Consider the following 22621-nt stretch of genomic DNA (forward strand, 5'->3'; position numbering starts at 1 on the left):
TTCTAATTATTAGAACAACTGCATATGGTACAACCTGCCTTGCCTACAGCCAGTTTTTCATGCAGGATTCTTCCACAGCTTTTAGAGTAAGGAGATGTGGAGCCTCTAGAAGTACGTGAGAGACATCAGACATTTCAACAATAGGATTTAATGCTCCTCCACTTCTTTCACAACATTTTCTTCCTGCAGAGAAATGTTCTGCAGCCAAACCATTATCTCCTATATCTTGTAAATGGCTACCTAGAGGTGATTTACACTAATGGATTACCACTTGGATGAATAATACTGTGTGAGGATGTGAGATTTTCTCCTTTCAAATAGTACTTGTTTAGTGGAACAACTTGTTTCACGGACCACTAGGCATAATTTCTTTCATCTTAAGCTGACGTGAACCTGGTTCAGAGCCTAGGAGAATTAACTGAAACTTATTGTCTTTTATGTCCAACTGCTTTGACCTTATCATGATAAAATCATGATTCCAAAAGCATAGAAGAATTGCTGATACAAACCATATGTCACGTGGTTTAAGGTAACCGGTGTTCTCTTTACCTGAGACACTTGCTGAACTAAGCATTCAAGGAGCTGAGCTCTCATTTTGAGCCAGCAAGCTATACCTCTGAATTACCTTGCCTTCTGAAGGGTTTACAGAAATGCTGCACTCAATCTTTTATAATCAAATTAAGCCTTTTGAGATACTATTCCCAAATCCTATATGTAAATCCCACCTTATGTATCTTGCAGGTTTTTCCATGCAGATGATAACTGCTTATGATGTCTCTGTCCTCAGTGTTTATCCTCTAATTGCCATGTGGGAATTGGGAATGACCACAGCAGACTATTTGCAGCAGTTGTTACTACTGCTTTGTTGGAAGTTCTGCCCTTCACTGCTCAGCTTACGAGCGCTCCACCAGTTTAGTTTAATAGCAATTTGGCAGTGGCTTGAGCTACCCTGGTTTGGCAAAACTGAAGAGGCACTCCCAGGATCTGTACAGAGGCATGGTCAGCAAGCCTTGGCAAGCATTTCTTCTGGTACCAGCACTGACTTAATAATCCCTTGGGGAAGTTAACTGCAAAAAACCACCAAAATTTAATTGCCTCAGTTCCCTGACTCGGTAGCTAGTTATACTGAAACCATTGAGGGGACAAAAGTGAGAGTGTGGGGCCAGCATTGCCACTGGGGGGACTGTTCTGTCATACTCTTTCTTGATGTGTGGAGCTGATAGTTTCTTGTTGGTCTAGGCGTGCTGAAGTCTTCCTTTGGCACCGTTGTTTCTGCAGCCGTTGACAGTGGCTGCAATCTCCTGGATGGTCCTTCGAGTGTCCACACCACCCTGTACACTAACCTACAGAGGTTAACAAAACTCACGCTATTGTGGCATTGAAAAATGTTCTAGGTGCTGTCTGTATGTGGCATATAATTTCTTAACAAGTTTTGTTTAGAAAGAGACACTTTCCAGCCAGGAATTTGCAAAAGCATTTGGTGGCTGGAGGTACTGAGATATTCAGGGGTTTACATGTGGGCCTTGCACCCAGAATGCCTCTTAAAGAGGTTCTTTTTGGTCAGATATTAAGATTTTTTTGTAGCCAATACTGGTTTGGCAATAAATGGGAAATAGTGTTCATAGAGTTGAGCCTGTGGGTGAGAATTAAGGGGCAGGCTGGCAGGGGTGACACTGTCGTGGGAGTCTATTACAGGCCACTAGATCAGAGTAAGGAAGTTGATGAGGCCTTCTATGGGCAGCTGAGAGCAGCCTCACAGTCACAGGCTCTGGTTGTTATGGGGGATTTTAACTACCCTGATATTTGCTGGAAGGACTACTCAGCCAGCCAGCCTTGGTCTAGGAGGTTCCTCCAGTGCATTGATGATAATTTTCTGATGCAAATGGTGGAGGAGCCAACTAGGAGAGGTGCACTGCTGGATCTCATCCTGACAAGGCGGGTCTGGTTGAAGCAGTAAAGGTTGAGGGCTGCCTTGGCTGCAGCGACCATGAGATGGTGGAGTTCAGGATCTCGTGTGGCAGGAGCAGAATAGCAAGCAGAATTGCAACCCTGGACTTCAGCAGGGCCAACTTTGGCCTTTTCAAGAAATTGCTAGGGGAAAATCCCATGGGAAAGGGGACTTGAAGGTAAAGGGGCCCAAGATAGTTGGTTAACATTCAGGGACTGCTTCTACCAAGCTCAAGATCAGTGCATCCTGACACGCAGGAAGTCAAGGAGGGGAGCCAGGAGACCTGCGTGGTTAAACAGGGAACTGCTGGGCAAACTCAAGTGGAAGAGGAGGGTTTACAAATCATGGAAGGAGGGGCTGGCCACTTGGGAAGAATATAAGGCTGTTGTCAGAGGATGCAGGGAGGCAACTAGGAAACCTAAGGCCTCCTTAGAGTTAAACCTGGCGAGAGGGGTCAAGGACAACAGAAAGAGCTTCTTCAAATACATGGCAGATAAAACTAACACCAGAGGCAATGTAGGCCCACTGATGAATGGGGTGGGTGCCCTGGTGACAGACGATACAGAGAAGGCAGAATTACTGAATGCCTTCTTTGTCTCTGTCTACTCTGCCGGAGGCTGTCCTGAGGAGCCCCGTACCCCTGAGGCCCCAGAGGAAGGCAGGGCAATGGAGGAGTTTGCCTTGGTTGGTGAGGACTGGGTTTGGGACCAGTTAAGCAATCTGGACATCCATAAATCCATGGGTCCAGATGGGATGCACCCGCGGGTGCTGAGGGAGCTGGCTGAAGTCATTGCTGGACCGCTCTCCATCATCTTTGCCAAGTCTTGGGAAACGGGAGAGGTGCCTGAGGACTGGAGGAAAGCAAATGTCACTCTGGTCTTCAAAAACGGCAAGAAGGAGGACCCGGGTAACTATAGACCGGTCAGCCTCACCTCCATCCCTGGGAAAGTGATGGAACACCTTATCCTCAGTGCCATCTCAAGGCGTATCAAGGATAAGAGGGTCATTAGGGGCAGTCAACGTGGCTTCACCAAGGGGAAGTCGTGCTTGACCAACCTCATAGCCTTTTATGAGGACATAACGAGGTGGATAGATGATGGCAAAGCAGTGGATGTGGTCTATCTTGATTTCAGTAAAGCATTTGACACAGTCTCCACAGCATCCGCGCTGCTAAACTGAGGAAGTGTGGTCTGGACAATCGGGTAGTGAGGTGGACTGTGAACTGGCTGAAGGGAAGAAGCCAGAGAGTTGTGATCAATGGGGCAGAGTCTAGTTGGAGGCCTGTATCTAGTGGAGTGCCTCAAGGGTCAGTACTGGGACCAGTACTATTCAATATATTCATCAATGACTTGGATGAGGGACTAGAGTGCACTGTCAGCAAGTTTGCTGATGACACCAAACTGGGAGGAGTGGCTGACACGCCAGAAGGCTGTGCTGCCATCCAGAGACCTGGACAGGCTAGAGAGTTGGGCAGGGAAAAATTTAATGAAATATAACAAGGGCAAGTGCAGAGTCTTGCATCTGGGCAGGAACAACCCCAGGTTCCAGTATAAGTTGGGAAATGACCTGTTAGAGAGCAGTGTAGGGGAAAGGGAGCTGGGGGTCCTGGTGGACAGCAGGATGACCATGAGCCAGCACTGTGCCCTTGTGGCCAAGAAGGCCAATGGCATCCTGGGGTGTATTAGAATTGGGGTGGTTAGTAGGTCGAGAGAGGTTCTCTTTCCCCTCTACTCTGCCCTGGTGAGACCACATCTGGAATATTGTGTCCAGTTCTGGGCCCCTCAGTTCCAGAAGGACAGGGAACTGCTGGAGAGAGTCCAGCGCAGGGCAACAAAGATGCTGAAGGGAGTGGAGCATCTCCCTTATGAGGAAAGGCTGAGGGAGCTGGGGCTCTTTAGCTTGGAGGAGACTGGGGGGTGACCTCATTAATGTTTATAGATATGTAAAGGGTGAGTGTCAGGAGGTTGGAGCCAGGCTCTTCTCGGTGACAACCAATGGTAAGACAAGGGGTAATGGGTGCAAACTGGAACACAAGAGGTTCCACTTAAATATGAGAAGAAACTTCTTCTCAGTGAGGGTGACAGAGCCTGGAACAGGCTGCCCAGGGAGGTTGTGGAGTCTCCTTCTCTGGAGACATTCAAACCCCACCTGGACGCCTTCCTGTGTAACCTCATCTGGGTGTTCCTCTTCTGGTGGGGGGATTGGACTAGATGATCTTTTGAGGTCCCTTCCAATCCCTGACATTCTGTGATTCCATGATCTTCACGTCCATTAAAATGAAATTTCATGCTTTCCCTCCGGAAGCTGACCTAAACAGTTTCCCAAGTGAGGGGAAATTATCACCCTCTGTTTCTCTACACTCTGTTGATAAAACAGAACCCTTGCATTTTTCCCTCTCTCTGATTTGTGTATGGCCCCATCTACAATAAATAAAATACATTCTGGTACTATACAGTGTCCATGTGTCATCCTTCAGAGAACAGTTTTGACCGTAACAAAGTGCTCCATCTGCACTGCACAAAATGCCAAATATGATGGAAAGCAAGGAAGAGCAGAAAGCAAACAGGAAGGAGCCCATATGTAACTTATTTTAAAATAACTTAAGAAGAAACGTTTTATGTCAATTGTTTTATAGAAATATGCACTACAATACTAGAATGTGGAACCAGAAGAGCAAAAGCAAAATTAAAGTCAAGGATTACCTTTCACTTTTAAGCCTCAAACTGGATTATATATTTTTTTAATCAGAGTAAGTAAATATCCGTCTTAATTGGAGCATTATGGAAAAATCTGAGGGGCTAAAAGTACAGCTAGATTACAACAGGAAGACCCATTACTCCAGGCTTGTGCAACTAGATATAGACTTAAAGACCAGAAAGAATTATGTATAATTAAGTCCAAGTATTCCTTTTTAATAATTTCAACATGGTATCTTTAGCTCTGTTTAAGCTACAGCAGTTCTTATTTTTGAAGTTATTCAGTCTTGATTTAAAGGCTCCAAGTGATAACAGGTCCGTTACAGTTGTACATAAATTATTCTAGATGTGAAACACTGTGAAAAGATTCTGACTGAATTACATTTTGAATTTGTTTAGCTTTGCCTTTCAACTGTTAGCTCAGATTATTCACTTTTTGGTCTGGGTTAAAGATATTTCTACCATGCTAGATCTTTTCTCCAACATGTAGGAAGTCCAGAAATGAGACTGAACCACCTCATGTTCTCCTCTTTCGTAAGCTAAATAGATTCTACATACTAAACCCAAAACATTTCTCAAACTTGAGTAAAACAGCTAAGGAAGAGCTCCATTCCTTCACATTAAAGTGCCACAGTAGCAGCTCCACTCATATTAACACAAAGCCACTTTGTGTCTTTCTTTCAGCTCAAGGACTCAGCTTTACAATTTACTTCTCCCCTTTCATCTGAAGAAGAATGGCTGAATCATTAGGTGAAGTATCTTCAACCATCCACTTCTGTACCATGCCTGGATGTTTTTACTTGGCTCATAAATTACCGAACTCCCTGGTTGTCTTGTAAGTGTGCTCTCACATCCTATTGTTGTGGGCATGGCAGAGGAGGACATGGACACAAATCCAGGCAGCAAAGACTAAGCTTACCTAGTGGAGTCAGTCATTCTTACATCAACTTACCTGTAAGTGTGACAAAATATCAGTATGCTCTTGTTTGGTTGGGGTTTTATCCTTCTAGCCTTAACATCAGGATGATAAAAATCTCAGTTTATTGTTCTATTCCTGTTCTTGCGAAAGGTGTTACATAGCCAAAACCAGACTAATAATAGTTTGTAGGACTGTAAAGCCAGTTACTGCGTGTGCTGCAGCAACAGCAAAGTAGGCTGTGTTGACAGGAGTTTAGCAGATATTGTCAAAGTGTATTACTGAATTATTCAGTGTCACCATTATTTTTGTTCTGCTAATTTTCATGGATTCGCTGACGGAGGAAGTGGCAGCGTGTATACTGTAAGACCAAGAGATTGGTCTTCGGACCAAGATTCTCGAAAACAACAAGTGACTGACATAAACACGATGAGCTCTGATTTGCTTGAACAGACTCTGATTTGCTGCAGGTAGTTGACAGCAAGGTAGTTACGTGAAAATTACAAGTGTTGTGTCATAAGGAACCTGCTGTTTGTACACAGGCAATTGTTTTAAGAAGCGGGACTGGAGTGATAAAGAGAAAGCTGATGTTTGCAGAAGTTAGCAGGGGGAAAAGAATCAATGTAAGAATAAAACTAAAAGAACAAAGTACATTGCATAAGAGATGCAACCATTATGAGAACCTAATCTTCACCCAATTGTTACATACTTACAAGAAAGAGTAAGGCTTGGAAGGCCCATGCTGCATGTTTGTATCAGACTCCTATCTATATACTCTATTTTTTTCCTCTGTGCAATGGGACAGTAGTCCATGGTTGCCAGTCTGCCCTGATTAAGAGACGTGTGAGTTTGAAGGCTTTTCCTGATCCCTCTCTGTGTGGCACTCTTCTTCCACCTGATCTGATTTAACCTAACCCACTCTTGGAAAAAAGTCAGTTTTGACAGAGTACTAAGATCAACCGGAATGAGGTTTTCTGGTTTCAGAATAAGCCTGTTTTTGCACAAGGTTGTTCAGAAACGGCTATTCTGAAGTACCAGCTCTGCAGTAACTCCACCACGTAGGCGATCCTTCAAGAAAGTGATGCGAGACTGCTGGGTGAGTGGTATTACATAAAACCAAGGATACTCTCAAGCACAAGGCAGCAGCAAAACTTTCCTCCATGAAAACATTTTTTTGAATTTTCTTGTTTTGGTACCCCCAGCCACATCATGTAGAAAACAGTGACATTGCGAACGGCTCCAGCGGCGTGTAGTGCAACCTGTGGTTTGGCTGTTGACAGGCTGCTGCCCGTCCAAGGCTGAAGGACCTGCTGCTGCCTGGTGGCAGAGCCCTCTCCTTCCTGTCAAGTGAGAAATAGAATCATAAAATGGTTTGGGTTGGAAGGAACCTTTAAAGATCATCTAGTCCACCCACCCTGCCATGGGCAGGGACATCTTTCACTAGATAAGCTTGCTCAAAGCCCCATCCAACTTGACCTTGAGCACTTCCAAGTAGTGAAGCTGCATTACCTTGCAGGTGGACATAGACCTCACACGGGGGCTGGGGGCTGACTTCAGATCAAACCAGCCCATGGCATCTCCTCCAAGCTGATGCTCTCTGTGCTAAGATGGGGGTTTTTCTGAGACAGTGGACCCATCTGAAGATCCCCCAGTCTATTCTCAACTGGCTCACATACATCCATGCCAGCCAGTCCATGCTGCATGGCGAGAGCCGCCTTCCTAAGGATTTGATAGCACTGAGCAAGCTTGACTCTGAACACTGAATGTAATATATGAAATACTTCAGCTTGCTTCCAGATTTATACAAAATTGTCCTTTTCCATTTTCCCACTGCAGGTAGGCCCATGGTAACGGGGGTATTTCTTGCAGTCACCACATTCCCAGCCCCAAAGAGTCTCTCAGGCTGTGCCTGCATCCCCACACCTCCGCTGGGCTGAGCACAGCCCTGCATCGCCCGTGCTATCTCCACCACCTTCTGTCCCAGTCAATGTCCCGTAGCCCCCGGGGCGGGGGCTTGTGGGACCCTCGCTGCATTCACACAGCCAAAATGCTCAGAAAAGCATGTTCTTACTGCACTTTTATCTCCCTGCTGCACACCCAGTGGGGACACCACTGTGGGGCCACCCCTACCAAGCAACCTGTGCGCAGCCTCTTTTTTCACTTCCTCGCTGGGAGGCGGAGAAGAGTGAGTTTTAAATATAATGCTGCAAGTTCAGAGCTGCTAAGCGGAGCTTGTCTGATGACAGATGCAGCTGGAGCTCCTGGCTTAGTCCTGGCATAAACGAGTTAAGGACAAAAGGTCTTCGTTGCTCTTATGCAAAGAGACAATTTCTCTGGCAGCTGAGGGCAGCATTAGTATTCATGCCTTAGCTGGTCTGGCAGCAAGGCGGCTAACTTGATATTAACTGTGGCACAATGACTGGGTTTTATGGGCCTTTTCTTCATATATATCACAGGTAGCCAACCAAGAGGCTCTTTCTCCTAATTTCCTTGGAGTACCTGCTCTCCAACCCACTCCAGCAACAGGGCTTGTTTTTTTTCTTGAGTTGGTGGTGGGTTTTTTAAGAGCGACAGGCAGGTTCCCTGCCTGGCTCATTTGTTGTCATGTTGTAATGCTGCATTGGTTTATTTTTCAGCTGACCAAAGTTCCTCTTAAACTCAAGTCATCTGTGTTTACAAATACTGTATTGTGTAACATACTAAAGCTTTTGCCCAGTGTTTGAGTGGGACTATAGATTTGCAGCTGAGACACTTCCACATTATAGGCATTAGAAAAGTGTTACCCTAAATAAGTAATGGAAATTATTTCTTCTCCAGGAAGAAACATGATACTGAGTGATAGAAAGAAAGAGAGAAGGTGGTTTATATGGAAACAAGAGTATATTCCCCTTTGCCCAGGCCCACCGAAATGCTCCCTTCCCTCCCCCCTCATCACGTCTCACCACAGCATGTGGATGTGCCAGAATATACTCCCACAACCTTTCAACCCATTCAGCGCAGCCTGCGACTTTACTGGCTATTTTTGTGTATTCCACTCAATGATTAAGTGCTGAGGACTGGGCTAATACATCCTTTCACCAACAGCACCCAGTAGATTGCAGTCTCAGCTGCTCATGGACTGCTTTTCCCGTTACTCTTCCCAAAAACTAGATTATCCTTCTGATCATAAGGGCGTAGACTTGAAGATGTGTTGTTCTGCACCAGGACTCCAGCTCTTAGTAATCAAGTATTATTCTTGTAGACAATATGATTTCTAGATCTAACCGAAGCCCTTTGCAGGCTGCCTTTGCCTATTATAAGCAAAGTGGCTCATCTGCTGCTGAAGATTTACCACCTCTGTGTTGAAACAGGGCAGCTATTTAATTATATGAAGCTAGAGCACACAGTGGTTTCCTGAACACCTCCGGCTCTATAGTGGTATCTTAGCTTTGCTTCAAGTCTATTTACCAAATATGCTATAACATCGCTAATGATTTATCCTCTGTAGAAAAGCCCCTTCCTGCTCTGACATCTGCCACTTTTTCCATTGCTCAGCAACACACAGGTGCTGCAAACCCCACTACCATAGCAAGGTTAATTCAATCTCACATTAACCAGGCACAAGAGTTACCATGAAATCACTGTGGCCCACTGAACTTGTCAACACCAGAACAGTCTCCTGTTTCGGGTCGAAGCGCTGTGATACAGCACAAATAAACCATCACAACTGACAGTGACTGAGGCACAACACATCTCTCGTGACTGACGGGCAGCCCACTGACAGCTCACAGCCCAAATCACCCCTGTTTCATGTTGTATCCTGGTGAACTACAAAAAAAGACCAAAAAAACCCCAAAATGATAGTGTTCCCATTGAACAGAGTAGAGGAGCATCAGCCATGGCAACATGGGCAGGATGTGACCAGATCAGAAATCAGTGCTTTTGGTTCCCACCTTCCCACTCATCTTCAGGAGTGCCCGAATCCTTGAGGAGCCTTCATCCCCTGAGCTTCCAGGCACGCTCTGCAGTGACGTTTGAAAGTGGGAGTTTGTCTTCCAAGGACATTTGGCATCAGTGAACATTTCAACATTAAGATCTACGTCACTAAATAGAGCAGGGGTAATCATAAGGGGGCAAAACTGGCATCTGGCCCTGCACAGACCTGCAGAGATAAGTGGTTTTTCATGCCAAGGTGACCTGCTAGGAACAGGTCAGCAGAAGGGTAAAGCACACCCCTGATGCTCTGGGTCTGGGACACGTATCTGCTGATTCCCATGGGGCAGCCAGGGGAAAATCTCTATCCAGGAGCAGAAAACGAGACTGTGTTGAGACCTCCCAGCCATGTTTGATGTGAGTTTCACAGACAGCGGGAGAGACTCTGACAGATATAAATCAGCCAGGCTCCACTGACATGGCAGCTCTGCTCATTTACACTGATGGAAGGTGTTGCCCACTGTATTTCAGGTGTTAGATTCTAATTTATATTTATTCTCTACCCCACTACAAGGCAAATCATGCTCATTGTCAGGCTCTTTGCTTAAGAGAGCATTGCATTATGCCTTCGGTTTCATTTTGAAAAGTAAAAGCAAAACTTTAATTTGATCCTTCCAAATTATGGTATGAAAACGCACGCCAAAACTGTGCTGTGAAAATATTTGCAATGCTAAAAATAGATTGGCATTTGAATAGCTGTTGAAAGGGGAAGCGCTACCAACCAAACCTGGCATGATCAAAGCCATTTATTTTCCATACCGTTATTTCCAAAGAGGTTTAGAATGTAGAGCAATCGTTTCCTCATAGGGTCTTCGAAAGCTCAGGTACCCCTGATGGCAGTTCCCAGTGTAAATGTAGCTGGGTTTCCAGTGCTGTCACCTGCCTTCCTGGCTGGGCATCCAGTCCGGACATTGTCGTCATCAAACTGGAAACTTTTTTCACCGAAGGAAACTATGAAGGTTGAGTTAATGAGAACAAAAATCTCAACTCAGAAAAAATTAGCACCTTCAAATTGGAGCCTCTGATACTTGTCTATATTATTTTAAAGGCAGAAGTTACTGATTCATGAAATTGTCAGGCAGATCAATGCATAAAAACTTCTGCTGCTTTCTTGGTGCCTTGTGTGAATGCACTTGCACATTGCTCATTTTCTACCACTGAAGTTATGCTGTGCTAAATCAAACATTAACATGTAAGTCTCTGCAGCATCCTAGCACAGCAAAATAATGATACCTTAGAAGCATTTTTTTACCACCTCAACTGTAAGTACCAATGTATTTTTATACCGCTACAATCAATATTTGTCTTTAAATATGAGAGACCTCCAGCACTTCTCATGAAAGCATTTCAAAAGGGCAGAGCATGAGAGAAATAGAAGGCTTACGTTATGAAGGGGAACTGATGCCAAGAGGAGCAATGAAGACAGTGTTGTGTGAACCCAATGGAAAGCCAGAAAAACAATAGATAAATTTTCATTTATTATTCTTGCCTGATTTAAGCCTCCAACCATTTGTATCACATCATTAACAAGAAAGAGATCTGCTGCCAGGACAGTTTGAACATCTTCTGTGGTATTTTACATGACTGTATTTTTGTGCATGTTTCTAAATAAAATCTCCTTTGCAGCAGACTGCAACAGTCAGCTTCACGCTTTTCCAAGGCAAAAAGCTTCACCTTTGTTCGTTCTTGCCAGTATGCCTCACTTATATTGAGCCTGGCTTTTTGATGACTGCCCGAGGTGGTTTCTATGTGTGCTAGGATAATCATTTCAAAAGGCTTACTTGTTCTAAAGTGCACCAGAGGAATGCAGGGAAGTTCACTGGCAAGGGAAAAGATAAACAGTGCAAACAAAAAGAGCAGTTTAATCTTGCTCCGCTGTATCTCAGCTGCAATTCTACTTTCTCTGGGCAGCTTTGACACAATCACGATGCAAGCGGCTGGCTAGGAAGTGCAGTTTGCAGTCGCACCCAGCCCCACCTTGAAACAGAAAGACTGAAACACCCACAGAAAAAGAAAAGATTTGCTCACCGGGCGATAGTGTGCAACAAAATTTTCCTCTGCCACGGTTGCAATTTGTTGGTAGCCTCCTACATTTCTGTATCTATCACGTGTAGCAGGAAACTCTGGTTGGCATTCAGACTTACCACACATGATGGTTTTCACTTAGCAAGCCTGTGGATGAGTCATTACATCCACCAGCCCAAGCACCATGTGCTGCTTCAGGCCAGGCACAGCCCAAGGAGCCAAGGCAGAAAGGTGGACACGTACCTGTGTATGTCCACAGGACAAAAGGCTGGAGTTGAACCCTGTTCTTGCCGGCAGCAGGTTCTCTGCAGGTTGTTTGACATTTTTGTCTTTGTTTCTCATCCTTTGCAATGAGGTTATTCCTCTCTATTTCATCTAGTGCTGGTGGCATCTCCCACTTGCAAACCGCTTTAAAATCATTGTGCAGAGGGACACCTATGGAGGTGCACTTTACAGTTCCAGGTTAATTGGTGGAATGAGGAGAAAGTATATTGTCCCCCAAATCCAAAGAGTTAATGTTACCACTGGCTTACTGTCTCAGAGCTGGGGGTGCCAAAAAAAAAAAAAAAAAGCTGCTTCACAGTGAACTCTCCTTCTTTCTGGCATCTCACTGTGGGTGAGGGGAGGGAAACCCATGGAAGGATCACTGCAGTGGTGCCCTTAAGTAATATTTCATCCAATCACCACTTCAAGGCAATAAAAAGAAGTTTACTTCGCAGTACAATTTGTTTATGGTAGATATTTTATTATACTTATTCAGGTTTGCTGAAGCCTCCTAGAAAAAGTCCTATGGTCCAAACGAACAGGTGCGCAATCACAAAAAAAACCCTCTTACTCTTAGCATATTCTTGCTGGACTGCCACAAACCACCTGAAAAAGCAGGCTTGGGCCTGGGAATCCCTCTCCACAGCCCTTAGCCATGGCAAATCCTGTCCTGGCATTCCCGGGGAGCTGTCTGGCTCTGGCAGGGTCCCTGCGGGTTGCCAAGCAGGGACATCAGCACTGATGTGCCTGCACGTTGGGCTTTGCTTTTATACTCGCTGCTATCACAAGAACCTACACTTTGCCCATAATAGGATGTTGCCTTCCACCAGTGTGGCAGCCGGGAAAAGCACAGACTTATTTCCAAAAAGCCCAGGGAGGTGAATGATTTGAGGTGCGTCACAGCTGATTAACAAAAATCCTTAAGTAAAAGTAAGCCTCCCCTTTGAGCTACTTTGAAATAACCTTTAGCACAAATGTCTCTCTAGGCTCAGGATATCCAAATGCAAAGCAGACGGATCCCAAAGGCTTTTTCCCCTGCTCTCTTATACCTCCTCTATATCTTTTTGTCATCATGTATTTGCATTTAAAAGTAACAAAGGGAGAAAAATTACACCTTGTGGGAAGTTTAGCTCTGTTCACACGATCTGCTTGCTTTTTTTAGCGTGATGCTTCCTGTATGCTCAGGGATGTCAGTCGCTGTTTCTGGCAAACTACATTCCCAGCAGAGAGGGGCACGCAGGAGAGAAGAGAGTGCAAGGGGAGGCAGTTTCTGTACAAGTAGCCCCTGCCAGCACAAGAGGAGATACAGATTCAAAGGGAAGATTTTTGCAGTGCAGAAATCCCCTGTCCTTCTGGTCCCCTGAGAAGCTGGCAGAGCAAGCGCAGCATCTCTCACCGCAAACCCATGTCTCAGAGATGCAGCTGTTGATTTCAAGCGTGAGGGTGAAAGGGAGGCTGCAGCCTCCTTGTCTTGTCACCCTCAGCTGCAATGGCACCTCTGGAGAGAGCAGCGCTTCGGGCCAGCTCTCCTCACCCCTTTCTGGGGGCAAAACTCTGGTCATGTGCTGCTGCACCCAGAGGCACCCAGCGGAGGGGGAGAAAAGAAACGCTGAGGGGCAGCAGAGCCCAGCTCCGCACCCCGTGTGCTGTTTGGGTTTGGCAGCTTTTTGTGACAAACCTGGATTCAGGTGGGACAGCAGAGGACATCCCTCCTCCCCTCCTCCCCCAGCACCACCGGGTGCATTTCAGCTCCTGAGGAGGAGGCCTCCTGCCCGCGTTGCTGGCAGTGGCCGTGGTCATTCTTTCCGTGTGATAAATATGGTAACAGAGTTTGCATAAGGTCAGAGCTGGGAATAAATGCCATTGCTCAAATAGGAGAGAGCTAAGTTTCATTCACTCACCGCCGTTCCGTGTCAACGCCGTTTGTTAAGGGTGACCTATTACGGGTGACCTAGAGGCTGCCCTGGAAACCAAATTAACTTACTCTCTCTCCCGCAAGCTTGCAAAAGCACCCTGGGTACAGCCAGTGCCCGAGCGTGCCAGCTGTGTTTGCTCCCAGACAGGCTGGCGGCGTTTGCACAGGCTGCGCACGTCCGGGCAGCAGCGAGGACGGAAAGCAGAAGGCCGGGCAGAGCACACTCAGGAGCTATAGGATGGCTGCATGTATACGGTGGTATGGACCCAGCCGAGGTGGCACAGTGCTGGATTTGGCTGCCTTTTCTGCATCCAGAGGCCTGCCACTTGCCACTGTCACGCGGCGGCTGTGCCGCCCCAGCAACATGCGCCCCATTCCCAAAAGTCTCGTCTCTGGCTTGAGTGGGAAAATCCCTTTCCATGCATCCGGACGTTGCAAATAGGTCCAATCACTTGCCAAAAACTAACAGTTGGAGACTATGCAAATAGATACACAAAGAGACAGAATTAAACAGGCAGGTTTTTAAAAATCTGTCATTTCAAGAGCCCTGAGAACTTGCCTTCATGACTTGAAAAAGAGAGTAAAAGGACATGAAATATTCCATGTGTGGTGTACATTAAATATAGCAATCACATATTGAAGACCATTAATCTCTCTTTGCTACCCATTTTTCCCAGATCACATTAAAATTACTCAATTTGGGACACCTGAAATATGTAGATGTTGTCCAAGTTAATAAATTATGGGCAAATCAACTGTCCATATGCAAAACAAATCTTTGGTGAACATGGGAGAGCAAAAACTCTCATCTGACTAATGTGCAAAGGCTGATGGCCTTCACACAGTTCTGAGTAGGAGGTTACCTAACAAATGCACATTTTATTTTAATGATGAATCTGCCTCACATCTGTGCACCAGCATTTGAGATCTGCTCAGATTCACCCTGCAGTTGAAGTTAAATTAGTATTTATACACATTTATCTCTGGTTGAACAGCCAAGAGTATCATTTCAGGTAACAAGGCTTTGACTAGGGGGAGTACACTGTGGAATAATAAAACAGCTTTCTGCTCTATTGGGCAATAGATCATATTGGACAATGTGAATTCAAAATCTTAAAGCTGTACTGAGTGAAGGTGAATTAGGCTGCTTCATCCTCATGCTGGTTTGGGTACTCAAGAAAACCATTCTCTGTCTTTGCAATCAAGAAGCTGGACTAAGTGCAGCTTAGGTTGTTCCTTCCTAAACCATTCCTGTTCACCACTTTAATTTTGAGAATTCAGAGAATAATATCATTCTGAAGCTTTGATATGTGGACAAAGAGGTAGAATGTGTTTTCAGGATGGAAGGTGGTATAATTTACATGAGGAAACTAACACCGAAAACTGACCTCTGAAATCCTATAGCTCACCACTATATGAATGTAGAGCTACTGTAGTCCAAGTCCACAGAAGCAAGTTTTAAGACTGTCCAGAAAAACAAAGCGAATTACAGTCATTTCCAGTTCTCCTCACATTACTAAATTTTCAATTGTCATCTGTATGTGCACCACAACCAAAGGTAATTCCTGCCCTAAGGTATTGTCAAATCTAGCTAAAAAGTTATGAAAGTATAACATATTACAGGTAAGCCACTTCCATATTTTAAAAGTATCCAATTAAACTTGAAAACATACCTGCAGAACCATTCAGTACCTTATATTTATACAGATACGACTTCTCTAATGGAGTTAGGCAAGAATATATATGCCCAGTGCACATCAGTGATGCTTGCTGATAAGTTTGCACTATATTCCTTCAATATCTCTCAGCGGGGCCCTCGGGCCAATTTGAAATCTGTATGCTGTTTATTTTCATCTCAGGCTCCCTCAGTGACCACATCATTTGTTCAAACAGCACACTTGAAAGGCTTTACCGCTCTGGCTTGTTTTTATTTACAGGCTAAGATGTTTTTGGCCACCGAGGCGATAAGCATCGCAGCAGGCAGGTACGGCAGGCTGGCAGGGCTCACCTCCGTGAGGGTGGCAAGAGGGGAGGTACTAAGATTAGACAGAGGGAGTGTAAACAAAGTGATCTTCACAAGGAGTAAACACGAACATCTCTTGGCACTGAAGAAGGGTGGGAATTATGGCTGAATTAACTTCCTCTGTTTGCATCGCTGTGGACTTAATGTGTTTGTAGAATGAGTTTAAAGAGATGTTCGGATGTTTACAAAGATCTTTCTGCTACTTTCTGTTCTAAATACATTTTCCTTTGAAATATTGAGCCCTGAGTCAAACACTTAAGTCTTTAATGAGAATTTTGCCTAAGTAATAAAATGAATAATGACTTCAGGTTTTGGCGCTGGATGAAAACAAATGTTCTTCCTGTGACAGCGAAAAATAATCCATTGATATGAAGTATCTAAGTGGTCACTGACACAATAAATCATTTCATAAATCCCTGAACATTGATCTTTCAAATGCTTTGCAGCTTGAAACTGATATAACGCATGCTTTAGAAAGTCCTTAATTATGCATTTTTCCAATACAACTATCCAAATCTCCCTCATGACTAATACTTGTTTTTGAGACAAAGCCTTGGGAGGGAGTGAGGTTAGCTGGCCGATGGTGTGCTGGCCGTCTCCCCAGCAGATGCGCCGCAAGAGCAAAGGGCACTTCTGGCACATCCGTCCAGAGACAGCAACACCTCGGCTCTCCTCTTTGAGTAGTGGCACAAAAATATTCCTATTGCATCATTTACTTCAATAAATCATCCTCTCCCCCATGATATATTGTGTGATATTCCTGTGTTTGTTTAAAGCATAATCAATGCTGCTGACTCAGACAATTCCCAGTCTGGCGTAGCAGAAGGATATTCTTATAGTTATCAGGACCTGGCCCACATACATTATTGAAAATTAAATACTAGTAAGCTAGAGTACTACATTGCAACTTCTGTCCACGACTGTTTCTAATGAGTTATCTGCCCCACCTTGAATACTCTGTTCAGTTTTGGGTCCCTCATCATATGAAGGACATTGAGGTGCTGGAGAGAGTTCAGAGGAGGGTGACAAAGCTGGTGAGGGGTCTGGAGCACAAGTCTGATGAGGAGTGGCTGAGGGACCTGGGGCTGTTCAGCCTGGAGAAAAGGAGGCTGAGGGGAGACCTGATCGCTGTCTGCAACTACCTGAAAGGAGGTTGGAGCATGGAGGGTGCTGGGCTCTTCTCCCAAGTAGCAAGTGGCAGGACAAGAAGAAATGGCCTCAAATTGCACCAGGGGAGGTTTAGATTGGATATTAGGAAAAATTTCGTCACGGAAAGGGTTGTCAGGCATCAGAACAGGCTGCCCAGGGAAGTGGTGGAGTCATCGTCCCTGGAGGGGTTTAAAAGGTGTTTAGATGAGGTTCTTAGGGACATGGTTTAGTGCTAGAGTTGGATTAGGTTATGGCTGGACTCGGTGATCCTGAGGGTCTCTTCTAACTGAAATGATTCTATGATCTTGCCTCTTTCAGAAACCTCTTCTGCAGAGTTTTTTCTCCTCCTGGATGCTGTATACCTACACAAATACAAGTGACCAGCAAAGGAGATCCCAGAGGAAAAAAAATCCCAGATAATCTGCTGAATTTGGTTACTTTATTGAATTTGATATTCCTTTCCTGAATTGCTTTAGCATCTGTACTATGCCAGAATTGCTTGCCCTGGGTGGGTGGGGTAGAACAAGTACCTAAACATTTCCTACAGGATATGGAGCAAGACACATCCTCAAGATGCACAGTAAGAGAAAGGTCCATGGATCTTCTGGACAGCTTTGTGTTTGTCAGCTGAGTGGTACATCATCTGCCAGGAGCATGTGCACTCTTTCAGGAACATGTATGAACTGATGTGAGATATTATACAAACAGGACAATGAATCAGGACTGGCCAAGTTAGACAACATACTTCCCATACTCAGATATTCGGACAGGAACCACTGGCTGTTGTGAAAGAAGACAGTCAAACATTCCAAAAGTCTAAAATGTGCTCTTTTTTCCACATCATTAAAGGAAAAGACATACTAGAGCGTATTTCCCTAAGCTAGGCTTGGGTCAGTAAACTTAATATATTCTTAAGGATGAGCTTTTAAACTCAGTACCTCTCATCTGTAAATTAGCCCATTATTTCTGTGTAAGATCTATCATTTTAGTAACAAAGCATTTTGCAGACTAGGAGAACCAAGCTGGTTTTCAAACAAAACTGGAAGAATTTATTTCTCAAATACACTGGAGGAAAAACAAAACCAAACAAACCACACCCACACACAAAACAAACAAAAAAATGAAAACAAAACAAAAACCACAAAACACACGCCCTCCCTTCCGAGTAGTTACATTTGTGTAAATTTTGTAAAAGTAACTATTCTTAAATTGCCCCATTTGTTCACTCAGATGTTTCTCTCTTGCTCTTATCTTGCATATTTTAAACCCCACAAACCCCCCAACAATGCAGTGCTCGGCCCTTTAATGTCTAAATGTCCTGCATGGCTCAACCCCCAACTTAGTGAGACACCCTTTATTACAGAGATGGCACTTTTGAAGTTGCAAGAAATCTCTGTAAGCTGATGGGATCCTTCTTTACATCACGGCTGAAATCTGCCTTTCTAACCTCCTTCCCAAGGAGAGCTGTGAGAGGTATGTATGGGACTGGCTGTACGTCTGCTGGCGAGGCACAGCACTTTGCCCCGTCTGCTGCAGCTCTCTGGTGTCCATGCAACCATGAGGGTCCCTCCAGCAGAACTGAAGTATAATTTTGTTGCGACAAGGAAGAAGCCTGATACAGCCTTTGAAAAGCAGGACCAAAAAAGCATGCATTATTTTTTCTTCTGTGCTGGTGACCACAGCTTTACGCAAGAGTGTAAGGAAGGAAGTGAAGAAAGTGGGTTGTCATGCCCTCTCACATCAACAACTTTCTGCAGCTCCTCAGGGTAACAACAAGAGGATCTCAAATGTGCTATGATAAGTAAACACAGCACTGGGTGTATCAAGGATATTGAGGGCAATATTAACTATATCCCAGGGTATCTCTTTGCCTTTCTAGTTCAGACCCTATATGCAAACATCAGACATATCGACAAATAAATACGTTACATATCAGTGCCATGACTATGCTTCTGAATGAGATGAAGCAGTATAGGACTTTGCTGAGTAGCTGCCCAAAGTTATGTTTGTTTTATGAGCCAGATTCAACTGCACACAACTCACACCAATATAAGACTTACCTACTGTATGCCACAGTTAAATTAATTGCTCGTGCTTATCAGCTAAGTAGTTTGCAGTTCTTTTTCTCCTGACTTAAGACACAGTTACAGTCAGAGGGAGCTGATGCACAGGCAGCATTGTCTTCAACAGTGTTTCTGTTCTTTGAAGGGAAAGTAGCTTCTTGACTTTTTACAAAGAAACCCTAATGTTACTTGTTTTTTCCACAGTAACGGAGCACATCTCTCTGCAGCCTTCCCACACACTTCTGTGGCTCTGGGACAGGTGTCTCTTCATCAGACACTGTACAGTTAAATCCTTCACGTGGGCAAGTGCCTCCCTTCCACAAAGAGATTCAATTCCATACTAAAACCTAATCAGGCACTGGCTTCCAATTAAATATGCATGTCTCCGTCTTCAAACATTTCCACCTTGCGCTGCAAACCCCCTCACTTTTCCTCACTGCCAGGGCTGCAAGTCCCAGGATGGCTCCTGCCAGCTTCCTGGTGGTCCTGACAGGGAAGAAAGAAACAGGGAGAGGGTTGTGAGGGTCTCCCCAACACTGAGTGCATTTCAGCTGTTCCCATTTTAAGTTCAAAGCCTTCTACATGGCAGCTGAATGGGAGGCTTTCCAAAATCTACAGGAGGCTGGGAAGGAATCCAGCATCACAAGGAGTATCCTGACAGAAACAGAAGAACTGGCAAATAAGCATATGTGCACCGTACCCCTTTTCATCACAACCAGAGGCGCTGTTTTCCCAACAAACACCCTACCCATTTGGAAAAGAACAGTTGCTACCTGTTTCTGTGGGTATGAGCATTGCTGCCCAGCCAGAGAGAGCTTAAAGCAAGCAGTCCCTCCTCTCTATGCATTACACTTCTCTCCTACCTTTTTGTCCCTTTGCTGTGCTGCTACCCTTTTTTTAACAGATGTATTTTTCTAACATTGTAGACCTACAAGCTATAGTACTGTCATGCAAATCAGTTTATTTGCAGGGATAAAGACTCATCATGAGCACGAGTTTTATAGAACTGGGCCTTATATTTCTCCTTGAAGTCCTTGCGATTATTTCTCTCCTGCCAAATCCCTTTCTGTCTGGATCCTGCTCTTACGTTCAGATTCCATTTCCTGTGGCTTTGTTTTGGCTGGGGTTTGTGCTCTTTTTTCCTTCTTAATCCCTCAACTTTCTTTTGCTGGTTTTTTTTGTTTGGTTTTTTGGTTGTTGTTGTGGGGTTTTTTTGTTTGTTTTTTGGTTTTGCCTCTCAAGCTCCTAATAGCGTTTGTGTAATCGGCTTTCTTCTGTACACCACTAAAACAGCAACACTGCGGGTCTGTCTCAGAGCATTAGTTTGCAAGCATGGGAAGAAGCAGAGAAAAACGTTGTGTATAAATCCTACCATTTAAACTATTATAATGGAGGGTATTTGCAGAAAGACCTTTAATTTGGGGGGTTTTTTTGGTTTGGTGTTTTTTTTTTTTTTTTAGAATTATGATATCTCAAGTATCATACACATTGCAGGCACAGACATTGTAAGTCACAGATTTGCACTAAAATCAGCACCTCCTCAACTTTCTTCATAAGCAGAGTGCCTAACTCTTTCCTGGTCTGCCCTTCCCTTTCTCCAGCGGCTGCAATAATACCAGTGGTAATTCAGAGGAGCAAGAGGCTTCTGCTTTGTGTCTCTCAGTGAAAAGCCCAAGGACAGAGCAAGCCAGTGTTTCTGGCAGCCCAGGCACATGATAATTAAACAGCCCTGGTTCCATATGCCCGGGTGCAGGAACGGCATACTTTCCTGGTGAGTTGGCAGGGACAGGTAATGCAGCTTGCATGCTTACACGTCCATTATGAACAGACCTCTCAAGAGCCTCTCCTGCCAAAGGAATGCTGCAGCATACATGGAAACGAGCTGTGGTCACCCAGCTTTTCGCAGGTATCCAGCTGCGCGCTCAGCAGACACGGAGCATGCAAAGCCGTGCTGCGCCTCCCAGCCTGACTCCGAATACTCTTCCTTAGAGACGCAGGATCTTTCTCATTTGAGCAAAGAGCGGGTCCATTTGCTTTTAGCAGTATTTGGACCACAGAACAAAGCCATTTATCACTCTCTTCCTAGAAAGGTGATTGTACATATACATAAAAACCCCAAGTTTTTTCTGCTCCATCTAAAATCCTCCTGATTACTTCACAAGTTTCTCAGCCAATATCTCATTGATTACTGTTGCTGTAACTCCTCCTAAACAGATGAAGTATTTCAAGTGCTTCAGAGAAAACTATGTCCCCTCTCTGCTCTGACGTGTGTAGAAATGCCTCTCATACTTTCTGGATCTAGCTTATCTTTCCCAAGGGCTGAGGCATGACAATCCTTCCCTATCCTTTTCCCTAGTATTTAGGACAGTGGTTCTGCTTTCTGGAAGGATGAGGGAGGTCAGAATTTTCCTCCACACATTTTGCTGAAGTTACAGTATTTCACATAGGTTGTTCATGTTATTGTTTTGGATCATATTTTTACTGCCTTATAATATTTATGGACTTCATTGTGTATCATCTAACTACTCCCTTCAGGCATACTTCCTTTGAAGCAAGTGGTACAGTGTAAATGCTCGAAATCTCAGGAGCTGCTGAGGTTTAGGGTGCATGTGATGATGATTACTATTTCCTTCGGGAACTTCTGTTTCTGGGATACTCTTAAGATCAAACTCACCCCTCAGACACTCAAAACTCCCAGGGAATCTAGGGAAGTTACACTCCAGCCAAGTCTACTTATTCCCACAGTTTGCTTTCCACACCTCATTTAAAAAGTGATCCAGAATTTCTCTTCAAAGCTTCAGCAGAACCACACATTAAAAAAGAAACGTTTCAGAAACAAACCAACATACACTGTTAAGTGCATAAGGTACTCTGAGAGGGATTATTTGGCAATAAGGAAATATTTCTGTGCAAAAGCCAAAACAGAAAAACATTTTTAAAAAGCAATGCAATACAAATGAGACCAGCAGCTCCACCTGACTCCAAATGAGATTCCAAGGTCTTCAAGGATTCATCTGTGCTTACAAGTTCTGCTACCTTAATTATGCTAACACAGACCAGCATAATGCCTTTTCTGGCACAATAGCAACTATACTGGTGTGGTTTAGTCCAGTTACATACAGCAAAACAGCGTATACTGGCATACACTTTTTATAGCTCTGTATGCAGAGTGCAGTTTTTACTGGCTATATAAATACATATCTCTCTCAACAGAAGAATCATATTCTTGTTAATAAAACCTCAGTGTCAACTCAATGTAAGTCCCAACTAAAGTCACCTTTAGTTTTACTTACTTATTTCTGTATCACTTCTTCTGGGATTTTTCCTTGGGGGATCTCTTTACCATGACCCCCCCTTTGCCTTCCCTGCTGTGCTTTTGTGTGCCCTTCCACAGCTCCCAAACCTCATCCCAGGTTTGATTGCAGGATGGACTCCTCCCAGTCTTCTTGCACCACTTTGAGATCAGACTGATGGGTTTGATCATCTAAATTCCAATTTCCATTCCAAAAGTCACTTCCTTTTCTTTCCTGTCAGATGGCTTAACAAACCAGCTGCAGCAGAAGGCCAACACAAGCCCAGTTATTCCAGCAGGGCAGGTGGGTGTTAGGCAATACTGTTACTTGCTTATTCCTGCATTTTAATATAGGAAG

The sequence above is a fragment of the Caloenas nicobarica genome, chromosome 3 (assembly GCF_036013445.1).
Source record: "Caloenas nicobarica isolate bCalNic1 chromosome 3, bCalNic1.hap1, whole genome shotgun sequence".
Lineage (NCBI taxonomy): Eukaryota > Metazoa > Chordata > Aves > Columbiformes > Columbidae > Caloenas > Caloenas nicobarica.